The sequence below is a fragment of the Ambystoma mexicanum genome, chromosome 12 (assembly GCF_040938575.1).
Source record: "Ambystoma mexicanum isolate Mex_15411 chromosome 12, UKY_AmexF1_1, whole genome shotgun sequence".
NCBI classification, from domain to species: domain Eukaryota; kingdom Metazoa; phylum Chordata; class Amphibia; order Caudata; family Ambystomatidae; genus Ambystoma; species Ambystoma mexicanum.
Window position 1 is genome coordinate 302,379,756 of NC_090936.1, and position 12,768 is coordinate 302,392,523.

The 12,768-nt window shown below is 45.1% G+C and overlaps 1 protein-coding gene across 3 annotated transcripts in view; it reads right to left on the reverse strand.

The window, feature by feature from the left end:
• SOX5 (SRY-box transcription factor 5) overlaps window positions 1–12,768 on the reverse strand; it is a 624,232-nt gene that overhangs the window by 415,358 nt on the left and 196,106 nt on the right. The window lies entirely within an intron of this gene.

Here is a 12,768-nt window from a genome sequence, read left to right on the forward strand (position 1 = left end):
TAAAAGGCATAATCCAATATGCCTTTATTTAGATAACTAACCAGAGGATAGTGAAGGGTCAGTCTTTGAAGTACCTTCGAGAAGTTAAACAGGTAAGGCATTTCATCTTTAGGTTATTGCCTCTAGAATATGTAAGAATCTAGACTGTAGGGGTCATTGATCTGTATATAATAACCTGGGGAGTAGAGACACCGTGGCTAGAAAGGGTTAATGATTTCTACTCGACAAGGAAAGGGACAGTCCTAGGGGCTTGAAAGATGAAATATAAACGCGTATCAATGTTGGAGACTCAGAGTATTCTTTGCACAATCTGTGACACTCCAGGTTATCACGGGAACGGGTTTATTTTCCTCTACACAACAGAACAAAAAGAGGCAGCCATTGGGGAAGCCCACACCCTAAATGACCACATAAAAGTTACTAGGATGTCCTTGTCTGAGTGACAGGGGCACCCCCGAGGTTTAAAAGGGTACATTTCAGTTGCAAGGGTGGAAAGGCCCCGATGACAGCCAGGAGTCAAGGAGACTCTGCTGAGTTTCCTTTAATGGGCGGCAATCCGCGCCCAGCAGTAACCATGGTTTCTGCTCATCAAAGGATTCCGCTAGTCTATGGCCTCTATGGTGGAAATTGTCTTCAGTACAGCCTTACAGCTGCATAGATTCCCATTCTGTCATGGGTCAGACCGACAGCTACCAACCACACTATCCTTTAGCATTTTTCCGGTGTACACATAGCACACTTACCTAGCGCCTACCGCTTGCAATAACTGATACAAGATCTTGCTAACAGTAGTGTTTCATCATTTTCCCAAAACGAACGGGGCTTTTCTTTATAAACTCTCTTTGTGTTTGTGAGGTTCACATCACCTCTACCCTACATGAGTCTGTGTGTTTTGAAGAGCAAACAATAGTGCAGGTTGCAGCAACGTTCCCAAGAAATAGCTTTGTTTTTTTTAGCAAAGGTCGACCGCAGTGCAACAGAAAGGGGAGGCTATCCCATGAAGCCGAGTGCACTGCAGGGAGCACAGTAAAGGGCCCGACTGTGCCTCTCCAGGCCTGCAGCACGACTAGACCTCAGAGGCTGAATACGTTAACACCTGTGAAACCGAGGAAATCCATTGCCCATGTGTCCTGTAGCATGCTTACATGGGACGGGTGTGTTTATAAAACATATGCTGCTCGCGTTTTAGAATGCCTTTGTTCTGAAAACCGTCCAATATAGCATTCGAGTCCACTGGGGACACTCGAACTAGGAACCATATTATTACCATGTTTTAATACAGAGCTTCTTGCTGGATTCCTTCAGCTTCTAAGTGCTTTTTTCCCAATTGAATGGTACTCCGTTTATATAACTTGGAAGAATGAAGGGCGGATTGTGCATTGGCAGCACCTTAACCTAGGACTACACTTTGCACATACATTGTCAAAAGGGCACTGAAGTGTCTTAGCACTTACTGCTTAATGTGCTTAAACACATTTTGACCAAAAAGGAGAAGCCTAGATAGCCTGAGACTGCTGAAGGGGTGATGGGGCGCATTACACAAACAGTGGAACATAAAGCGGGACAAGGTGAAAATTTTGCCAATTCTTCAGGGAGTTGCACTCATAGCAAATGTACATTTCTGATATACCACAAAGAGTTTCCAGGTGTACCCGCTGCACAGATCACCATTACTCTTGATTGCAAGTTAATGGAGCAGACTCACTTCTGGGCAATGCCGCAGGGCCGCCCAAGGCGAGGCAGGGTAACTGATGTTACCATTCAGCAGGCCAGGAGAGGGGCAGCACCCACCCCCATGCCTGCTCCTCTCCTCCACAGCTGCAGAGACATGCAGTCTCTGTCACACAAAGCCGAGGAAGGGTGAGGTGCGAACAATCACCTCACCCTTCCTCTATGCAACAAGGTGCTGAGCACCTAAGAAAAACCAACAGTCAGGCAGGGCTCAGGTTCAAAGACCTGCCCCCCCCCTCAGGGGGCCAGACAGTCAGCGACCCGGCCTGAGGGCTGGCGCATAGCCCCCACTACTATACACATCAAAGACCCAGGGCTCCCCTGGGTCTTATAAATAAGAGCAGCAAGCTCTAAGAAAACACAATCTCTTTGTGGACACTGAACAGGGGCCCAAACAAACAGGAGGTTCGCTGTTCCCTCATCGTCTTCCATACTTTGTTTCTTTATCACAAAACCCTCCCACCCTACAAAGAAGGGAGAAGAACAAAGGAAAAGAGGTACAGGGCACTGTACAGTGCCCACAACAAGTCGTGGGACATGGGAAGGCGACACGGGCCAGAGGGGGTAACCTCAGGACCCGGTACCCAAAAGTATGATACTATTATGATATGTGATTATTGTTATCTCCATAACCATATCTGCACAATTAAATCCTACGGCCTTTTATTGCCAACACTTGACAACAATTTTGTGAGCCAAATTATTTCGGGTGAGGGTAAGGGGTCGGCCAACACAAGTGCATGCATATGGGTTCAGCAGTTATGTTTCATACCCATTCTCCCCACAACAGCTGGCTGAGGGGCCCCTCAATGCTGATGTTTGGGTGCACTGGTGTTAACACTGGTGGCCACAAGCTGAAAGATTCTGACCCTGCCCTTATATCATTTGAAGTGGCCTTTCTGTGGCATAAAGGACTGTACAAGCAGCAAATCATATCCTCGCCTTTAATAGTCAAAAACATAGTTACATAAAAGAAGAATGCCAGACTCTCACTGCATACAGTCCCTTCTCTTCCAACCTACACTTTTTTGCGCATCTACCTCCGCTTTTCACACAGTCTAATACACACACACTGCATAGGTATTTTAAGGCTATAGTTTCTAAATATAGTAGGCTATCTATTACTATACTCTGATAGCTTACTCTTAAATAAGGCATCACCCTGTTCTGATCTAGAACTAAACTTAAGTCTTACATGATTGCACAAACTCTTACTAACCATTTCTGAACTGAAGCTTCTGGGCTTTTACGTTACTGTACGGTTTAACCAGCCATCCTTTTACCTCCCGTTATCAATAATATTCACATTTATACAGAGTGTATTCTTGACTATGGCCCTCTAGGGTCAAGCTTGGCAGTTAAGAAGTTAACATTCTGTAGTCTGACATTGGATACAACATACAGAGATGCCCGGGCAAATAAACAGCTCAATTACCAGGAATGCCTGTCCATGCTCTCGAGCCCCTAATTCGCCCTACATGACATTATGTACTAACCTACAATTCTCCAAATCTTCTTTGCAAAGAAAACATAATTACCGCAACACTTTAGGATAGGCCTGCCTCATCCCTTTTGCAGAACTATGGTCCACCAAATCAGACTGAGCTGCACCCATTTATTTATTTATTAGCATTTTTAAAGCGCTCACACAGCCCGCGGGCATCGAGGCTCTGTTACAGGAATTGTTTGTTTTTAGTTGCGTTTTTTTTTTTTTTTGTCTTCGTTGCCTATTTATAACGCGCTTAAATACCCAGAGGTTTCTAAGCGCGGACACAGGGATCGAACCTGTGTTGCTTCGTGTTGTCTTGCTTCCAAGGCAAAAACGTTGCCACTGAGCTATCCTCCGGTGACTACCCATGCCATCACAAAACCTTCTTCTGCAGCTGCATACCTAACGCCCCATGCTTGTAGAATCTATTTCAGACGTTCACATCCTCTTATCTCCCCCCTCCCTTTTCTTGCCTCTAGCAGCCTCTGGCAGCCTGTCTGTCTAGCAGTGGTGGGCTCTGTGGCAGGTCAGAAGAAGGACGCAGACACTGTGATAACTTTGCCAGAATGGTTTATTAAAGAATAAGAAAAAAGCCTCTCTCTCCATATCGCTATGGGATATTTCCAGCCTATATAAATAACAAAGGTGCTCGTCAGTCATCAGGAACTGTCCAAAGAAATATGTTGGCTGTCCCAAAACTAATCCTAACTGGCCCTACCACTATTCAAACTAACTAAGGTCAGGAGAACGACTCTTCTCCTCAAGAGGTAGTGTTCTGCTTTTACTTTGCATTTCTATTAATATACTATTTTGAGATAGTCTATGGTCACCTTCTTTATCAAGGCTTGTATGTCTGAGTTTTCTCTTTAATTTAGGGGTTGCTTTCCAGGGGTCTTTTCGTGAGCTTCGTTTGATTTCTTGATACAGGCCGTTTGGCATTGTATATTCTGCTAGCTATGTTTTCCTGGATATTGTACCCTTTTTGGGTGACTATTGTTCCCTCCTTTTACCTTTGGCTTATCCTGGGTATGTTTAATCTTGTCCACTTCTCTTGTATGGACTTCATACTCTACTTTCTCTAATACATTCCACTTGATCACTCGAACGCTGAAATATTCTCCCCTCTTCCCATTTTGGTTTTATCCATTTTTTAGTAATCTCTTTCTCAGATTTAATTATAATGTTTGTTTCAGTATTCTTACAGTTCAAGTTCATTAACTTTGCATTTCGGATTTAATCAATGTCACTGGAACACGTTACATAATGTGTCATTCTTGGCCTCCCGTTCTCCCAATTACCTCTTTTATTAAAGGGGACTGTCTCTGGGGCCTGCACCCACTCAGAACCTTCTCTCTTGCCTGGATTCTCTGCCAGTTCATTCTCACCGGCGTCTTTCACTCTCTATTCGCTCGGAATTCTGGTGTCCCTTTGGGTAACCGGTGCAGTGGCCGATACCTCAGCGGGTTCGTGTCGGCGTAGTTAGCTGTGCAGCCTGCCCATTATGATGAATCGATGGTCATGCCACCAACAGATTTTGGGCTCCCATACTTTTGGTTTGTCACCAATTCTGCACGCTGTCTATCCAGCATCTGCAGCTCTCGCAGGAGCAGTTCTGAACTTTGCAGGCTCCGTGGCTCTCATCAGCTATGCCTGTTGCCCTATTACGCTCTCAGGGGGCCTCCCCTGCTGGTGTGCACATCTCTCCCTCTTGGCATGGCGTGTCCTCTCTCTGAAACCTCCTAGTTGCAGTGAATTGGAGGTTTGTCCTTAAAGAGACATATTCTGCTCCTTGATCATCATGTTATTTGTTAACTTTGTCTTCAGCCCAATGTCTGGATTTACTGCAGAAGACATCTCAGATAGTCCCATTTATGCCATCATGGGGAACGGCCGAGGAAGTGAGGTCACACTTGCACAGACCCCTAGGTTTTTTTTTTGTAGAGAGCATGCTCACCTCCCTAGCCTCAAAGGGGTCGGCCCCCCTTGGGGAGAAATGACCAATTCCCTCAATTCATCACAGCATGCCACACAACGGGCTACCGTGGTGATTAGGTGCAATATAAAACCATATGAACATATGATAACATTCAACTTGGTGGCAATTCAGAACTCACACCTAGCCTGTAACACTGCAATGTAATGTGCACCAGCTTGGCCATTAATGGACCATATAAATACCAGTAAGTAAAATGCAGCATTATAGTTGTTGATATACTTATAAAAATCACTAATGTGGTAACAAGGGCATTGGTTACCTTCTGTATTTTATAACTGGACACACCTTCCTATAATAATGTGTCACGACTCGCTCCCTTCGCTCCCGTTCCCGCCACTTGGGGGCATGTTTTGGGGTTTATTCCCTACTGGACATTTCCTCCGAACCTAATGCTACAGTGCTGTGATGAATTGGGAGCGCTGGAACCTTATTTTCCAAGTTACATCCCTTCCGGATCCATTCCAGGTTTTTGGCAGCCAGCATGCTTCTTTAATTTAATGACTATGCTTCCCAGAATGCCTGGCTCACTGCTTCATCTCCTCCCTTGCAGGACAAGGTTGGGTGGAGGATAGGCAACACCTGTGGCTGCAGGTGCAGCAAGCGGCACACCTGAGGGGTGTGCTCGTTAAGCAGCTTTAAAAGCCTCAGTTTGCTTCAGTCCAGCGCTGGTCATTGTTGCAGTGTTCCTGTTGTGACTGGTCCCTTGTTCCTGGTTCTTAGCTTTGCGCCTAGTTCCTAGTTTCTGTTTCTTGTTCCTCTACCCTGGATTTCTAATTTATGTGCTTAATTGATTTCTGCTTTCTAGATTTCCCTTTCTGTCTTCCTCTGTCTGCAGGCAGCCTTTCTCAGTGCTTTCCCCTTTGATGCAGCCCAATTTGCCTGTGTCCTCTTTTTCTTTGATGTTGTCCTTGCTACTGAAAAAGTTGATGCTTTAGTCTTTCCCTTTATAGATTTAGCTTCCTGCCTTTATTCCTTGGAGGGGTGGGAGAAGTTTGCCTTTTGTAATATCGTTTTCCCTGCTCCTTACTTTTTATTGGAATCCATTCCATGTTATCCTTTGCACTTCTGCATTTATTTCCATTGATTATTAGGTGTGGTGTGCTGTTGTAGCTAGCTCCTGTGTGAATGCCTTTGTTTTCCTCACTATTCTATAATCACAATTCTTACTTGCCCCTTGTCTTGAGTCTTATGTATTTAGTTATCCTCCACCCATTGCTGTTATAGCCTTCTGGGTCCCTGTTTGATCAACAGGGTTCATGGGCTTACTGACATTCTAGTGGTATTTCCAGTCCTTGTGAGTACTGTTTTTAAGTTCTTTATTTCAATATCATCAAGAGTGTCAGCTCACAGATCCTGTCCTTGCTTGCCCTCTACGTGGGTTTAGCGCTGTCAGTATCTGTAATAGCATAGTGGGTAAGGAGTTTGCCGACTTTCCTTTCAGTCATAAGGAGGTTCTAAGTGCTTACCCCACATCCCTTTTCATATATTTGTATTCTTGTTTCACTCTATCTGCACTCCTGGGTTTTAATACACATGAGTCTTGGTTCTTGTGTGCACGTTGTTTGATTCAAGGTTATTCACTGTGCGATTTTGTGCACATTTCCCTTGCCATATTCGCTGCCTTTGTACTCACCTGATTAATGCTGACATAATGTGCGCAGCCTGACGTTTGTCCAGCAGGTAGAGACAGTGGTGAAGAACACTCATCAGCAATGAGGATTGGCCAAGAAACCCTTTGACGACCTTCCTTCCAACAAAGGAAAGGTGGTGTGTTCAGGTCATCCGGACATCAAGGCACAACTATTACCCACCATATGAGAAGGACTGTCACATAAGGAGTTATCCAAAATGTGTCAAGAGCACGAGGTTTAATATATCTTGCGAAATCCCGTTTGTAAACTCTGCACTTGTCTCCAATCGCCAACAGGATTGGCTTAAAAAGATCTAAGTAATGCACCATTGTTTTTTGAAAAAAGGACCCATCTCACTGAAGTCTTGGATCTGCCACTGCCAGTTATGCTTAAGTATTCCCACCACTCAAAAGACCTCTGGGACATCCTACTCACCATTAAAACATTCAAAGCCACTCAAGATTTGGATCTGCTTCAATCCTTAAACTTGCTTTTGCTCCTAATGTATGGCTTGCATCTCCCATTTCGTGCCCCCAACCCTTATCCCACCCCCCCATGAAATGGATGAGCGTGGGGTTTTGCCTTCTTGCGCTTCAGTACCATGAAGCAGCCTCTGGATGGCGAGTATCGCACAATGAATAACAGAAGTGATGTATATTGCACCTCCGCAGAATGGCAAAACTGTAGCAACAGCGGGCGGCAATATGTTGCCCTGTAGACATAATGTTCCACATCATTTTATTGGATACTCTACCAAGGAACATGTAAGACATGAGGTTCTTCCGGTTCCCATCTCTGTATGTCAGTATGTATGTAGCGCTGCAACCGAAAATTCTACTGCCCATGGTCTATCCAAACCCTCCTGGCATTCAACCATACAATTCACAAAGACTGTATGTGGTGAGGTGTTCTTTAGTTAATCATTATTTTCTAAGTTATCATTAAATCATTGTATAAAGTATGACTAAAGAACCACATTAGAAATTAAGTAAAGGAACATGTATCCGGACTGATCCCAAATAGTGCAAGAAGGTAGCAGTCGACAGGCAGTTTTAATTATTTATTTTCAGGTGACACTCGAACAAACAGTTTGAGGAAACATGCCATCCTAGAAAAGGTAACCTTCAGAAACAGATTGAACTATACAGTAATTTCGAATATTAGGCATTTGATATGTGCATAACGCTTCTCATATTTTAGCTTGCAGTTGTTGTTTTTCATCACTTGCAGGTGGAGTTGGGCACAGTCATCAGAGTGAAACGAGGAGAGCCAGTTGATTGGGATGCTGCTGACCAGGAGGTAGGACTGTACTGGAGCTGTCTGCGTTTGTGGAATAGGGTCGTTTTTTCATTCCTCACTAAAAATGGAGCCAGGTCGCTGCTGGCTTACATTGATCTCCAGTGCTTTCCTAATGTACAGCCTTGCCTATGCCATTGGCAACCATACTGTGAGTGGCACCCAACTAGGTCGGTTATCCACTACAAACCATGTTCGGATTTAGCTATGGACTCGCCCAAAGCACTTGGACTGGCAACAGCTGTACTTCCATTTGTACTGCAAAAATACACTTTGCACAGTTCAATGAGGCCGGGTTTGTGTCTGCAGTGCAAAATCACTTTGAAGTGTGCAAAGAATTCCATGAATTGGGCCCTAAATGTTTTATGTTGGTAGAAGACAGATGATGTATTTGTGTCTTTTTGATGAGCTTTATGTCCGAGTAAGAAGATCTGAATACCTTGAAAATTGGATAATTGTGTTCTTTGTAATCACAGATTCACACATGTAATGTGCAAAAAAACGATAAAAAGGTCCAAAGGTTCCTAAAGGTTGTGGTGGTTCTGTTCCGCGCTAATCAAAAGCCACGCCTGGTTATGCCCATCATTGTGCGCCTGGCTGTGGTAGGACACCCTTATTTTTTAGTCTCAATTGGTGCTCAGCGCACAGAGAGGTTTAGACAATAAAGCCATCTGAAAGTTGCCAAATTGTAAGCCTCCCATAAATGTATGCCCTCGGTACAGTACATGGAAGTAGGCACAGCAACGTAGGTGAGATTTCTTTTATAAACCAAAGACCAGCAGGGCATTTTGCAGGTAATGATCAGCAGGAGAGCACCTTAAACCAAATGGTCATCGATTTCGTGAAGATTATCAGTACAATTGGTTAAGTAGGTTAGCTAAATCCTAAAACCAAAAGCAGAACGCCAGAATCTGGGGCCCACATCACCGATTGCTGTATTCCCGGCTTTATGAGGCTAAGTTCTGCTACGAGGCATCCAATTCCAGGTCGTTGCTCTGTGGTTTCAAAGCATGTGGTCTTCAGGTTGCATGACCCAGAGATCCTTTGTTTCTCCTTAGGAAAGACAATACTGATTTGAGGCCACATTTTTTGATCAGCTATACAGTACACGTACTGCAGGTGTGGCCCCCAAACTTCATTTGTACAGAATATGGAAATTCAGGAAATACACCTACAAAACAGTTTGACATGAGCAATGTACGCTAACGCGCCTCTAATTAGGATTAGCTCAGTTATGATTTTAAATTTTCTGAAGCAAGGAATTAAACTAAGAAATCATCACTATAGTAACCAAAAAATAGTAATATCTGTTCACACTCTCCATTCGTTAGCCTACTCATATCCAGAGGCGTAGCTAGGATTGTCTAACAAGTGGGCCTTGAAACTAAGGTAGTTGGGCCTAAGGCAGGAACATTAACAGCGCTGCTGAGTGGACATTTACAGATTTGGGTGGGCCTTGCACGCTCCGACAATGCCCCGTCTACACCTCTGCTCATATCGTGGAGAAACAATCTAAATCCTTTGATACAAGTATAAAATATGATTGCAGCAGTATTTAGCCTCTAGGCGTTGATGGGTTGTATTAACGAGGCGAGAGGAGAGAAGCCGAGGCAGGATCAATGTGGCCTCCACATGTGTGTTCTAGCGAAGACTGGTTGAACGGAAGACGGTAACCTGCAGGTAGATGTAGCAAAGAATGAGAAATGGGCAGAGGGTGGAGTGTTGTGGGATGCCACATGTAATATGGTAATTGGTGAACGCATACTAACTTGACTTCATGTGATCCATTAGTCAGGCGGTGGGCCATCCAGCTCAGTGCATGTCTCTGGATGGCAGGTAGGGTCAGAACACATTGCAAGAGAATGTGGTTCCCATGGTGTTGAACATATCTGACGTGTCAGGGAGGATGGGGGCATAGATCCAGTCGACATCCGCCTCCTGCAAGCAGACTAGGACTAACTCAGTGCGGTGGGTGAGGCAGAAGCCCGCTGTGCGTAGTGAATGGAAGTGCTTTTGAGGTGGAATTTGAGCAATTCAATATATCCAGACATCCTGTAAGTCAATACCTAAGCATCAAACACTGTCAATACGGTAGTCTTGGAAAATAAAATATGCTTTTTAAGGTGATAGATCTGTAGGGCCAAAAGTAGATGGTGAACCGCTAAATTGATGGAGAACACCAGCACCCTGCCACAATGCTTGTTCTCTAGCATCCTTCTTAATGCAGTCCTGCGCTGTGTATATGGCATGGTGAAAGCACCGGGCTGACTAGGGCACCACTCTCAACCGGGTTGGCAGAGGGATGCCAGAACATTCCCACAAGTAACTAAGTTTACCAGTGTTTGGGCTCAACATGTCTTTGTTTATATGGGGACATTTATCACACTCGCACTGAACAAAGTCACAGAGCGCAATCCCTGCGAAGCAGAAGGTTTGGGGAAGAGTGCATCCACAGAAGAGTTTTGGCCCCCGTTTAACGGGTAAAGACCATGTGGATTCCTAGGGGACATACACAAATAGGTGGTGGACCTATGTATGTCAGTCACAGTTGCTGCCAAATTGAGGGTGAACTATCAAATCCATAAGGTTTAAAAATGACTGTACTAAAACTTGCGCAGATGGTGGGGGATTATTGCTTTTTTATGTTATGCCAGTTCCCCTTAAGAGATCTGAACCATATTCCCCACCTACCGCACCCGCCTGAAGAGAACAATTGCTACCAGGGATGTTCCTACTCAGATGAACGGTCTCAGAAGATGCCTTTGTTTTACAGACCCGTGGTAACCAGGCCCTCATGGCACACCACAGGCATTGGACGTGCCTAGAACGAAAATGCAGGATGCCGCAACTTGCCCTTCCAAGGAGAGCCCCATCCACTGAAAGTGCACAGATTCAGACATTTTGGCAGGTTGTCCTTCCGACTGAAGGTCTTGGCCCTCAAGAAATATGATCAGTGTTCTTAAAAATGAGATGAATATGCAGCTTCTTGCAATCCTGCACCCATCACTGCACAGCCACCCGCGCCAGAAATATACCAGTAGCAACTTCTTGCCTTATTCAAACCCTAGCCCGCAATCCTCATGCAAGACAAGCAATTAAGCCTTGAGATGCTGGTACGTCTCTGTGGAAGAGAATATGCACAACTGGTGAGCAGGCGGTGGGGGCATAGAGTTGGGGGTCACCATGCGTACTCAAACATGGCTGGCAAAATATAGTGTGTAAAACATAAATCATGGCAACTCAAGAGCTGGGAATATTGGCTGCCAACACTATGAAAAACGGAACAGAAGCTGCTGTACCAGAATGCATCAAGCAAGAGCAGAAAACAATACAGGCCGGCTAGGCTTTTTGGCACACATGCACTGAGAGCAGATCTCTTGGGATTGCGTCAAATCATTTTGACTTATAAAGTAAATTGGTGCTCGTTATGTGTCCTTTTCACTAGTGCTTGATAATCGGTCCGAGGAAAAATTTGCAGTGTTTGCTTCCCCTTTGCACTTTTCAGTTTCTGCCCCCATCACACCCAATTTCGGCTATGCATTTCCATGTGTGCGTGTGGAGGATACATTCTGGACCGGGGTTGTTCAGTAGCTTGGCAATACCAATTGGATGGGGTTCTACAAGAAAGGATAACAGGGGCAGTTAGCGCCAGGTTGGTCCTAAGAGTGGCAAGCAGGGGTGTTGCTAGATCTGGAAATGATCCGGGGCTACACTAATGTCGGGATTGTCGGGACTTGTGGCTAGGTAGCCTTTTGTTTGTAGACCTTGAGATTCTATTTGGGGCTACAACCAAAAGACCTGGAGCTATGGCCCCCTAAACTCCCCCAAGCAACGCCTCTGGTGGCAAGTCGTTCTGATGTGCGAGTGGGGGACGGGGCGGGGGTCCTCTCGCCTTGCAGAGGGCCTGATACGAGGGCAGGCGAAATTGACTTAAACAGCGAGGGCAACCAAACAGGCGGGAGAACGGAAACAGGAAGGCATGTGGCCTTTGTTCATTGAAATGGCTGCTGCCCCCCATGCCATCCACAAGACTAATGCCACGCTACGGCGTCCGACCTCTACAGGCGCATCACACAAGCGCGGCAAACCTGGGTAGGGGCACACAAAGACCTCTGCCACCCTGAATGAATTTATCCTAAAACAACAAATCAATTCCTTGCCCATTATTGTCCTAAATAGCAGCGTAGGAGCACTGTCCTGTTGTAATAAACAGCCATGTGTTCAATTACTGTCTGTGTTTCAGCTACCGCGCTCTTCAGTAATTACACCATGCACTGCATTCTGCATTGACATTATATTAATGTGCTGGGCGGACGCATCTTAAATGCGAATTAAATTAAGGCTAAACATCGCAGAGTGCACTGCAAGGAACAGGACTGCTAACAGCATATTATTTAGCAGGAAGTGGGGACGTGTTTGCATACAAGCAATCCCTTCCCTGCTACTCGCCCAGGACTCCGCCATGTCGGCTCGCATAATGAGAGGCAAGTTAAAACAAAAAGCCCTGCACTGTTGACTTCGCCCGTCTTGACTGCGGAATGCACATTTCAGTTAAAGCCGGTACGTTTGATAATAGCATTTCGTAAATGAAAGACGCATAAAAAACAAAAAAAAGAAAACGTCAA